Here is a 683-nt window from a genome sequence, read left to right on the forward strand (position 1 = left end):
ATTATTGCTTGGGACTTCGATTAAATGTTTCTGGGCCTTCACTTAAAATTCTGTCAGCTCTGTCTTTATACTTAGACCTTTTTAGTGTCTCCATTCAGGTAAGGTGTTTGTCAGGGTTTGTTGACAGGAGGAGAAATGAAGGTATTTTCAGTATTCTGAGAATTTCTGTTCTTAATATAATAATAATGGGGACAAATCAATCGGGCGTCTCTCTTTTATTTATAGTCATTGAGTATTTAATTCCAGAAGCTATTGAAACAGATACTCTAATACATCTTGCTATCCACCACTTAAATCGTGTAGCTTTTCTGTACAGCAGTAATGTTAATTAGGGTCAAATGATTTGAATTTCTATTTGCAGCAATTTGCAAGACAGGTGAAATAATTGTTTTATCATTTGCTCTGCCTTGCAGGTATAGCAAGTAACAAAGTTACAGTGGCATCATGAATTTCCACTTGCTGGCCAAACCATATTAACTGACCGTGTATGCACATTTGTTGCCATTGCTAAGGAAAAAATAGTTTCAAAGTTAGTTATTTTTTGAATTAGGTTTCTGTTCAGAGAGCAGTTTATATTCAGAGAAAGATTCTTATCTGAAGATTCGGTGTTCTGTAAGCAGTGTGTTTGGGTAACGTTTTTGCGAATGACTCAAGGTGGCTGGTTAGTGTTAATGACAGGAACG

This window comes from Apaloderma vittatum, unplaced genomic scaffold, assembly GCF_000703405.1.
Source record: "Apaloderma vittatum isolate BGI_N311 unplaced genomic scaffold, ASM70340v1 scaffold34869, whole genome shotgun sequence".
Taxonomy (NCBI): domain Eukaryota; kingdom Metazoa; phylum Chordata; class Aves; order Trogoniformes; family Trogonidae; genus Apaloderma; species Apaloderma vittatum.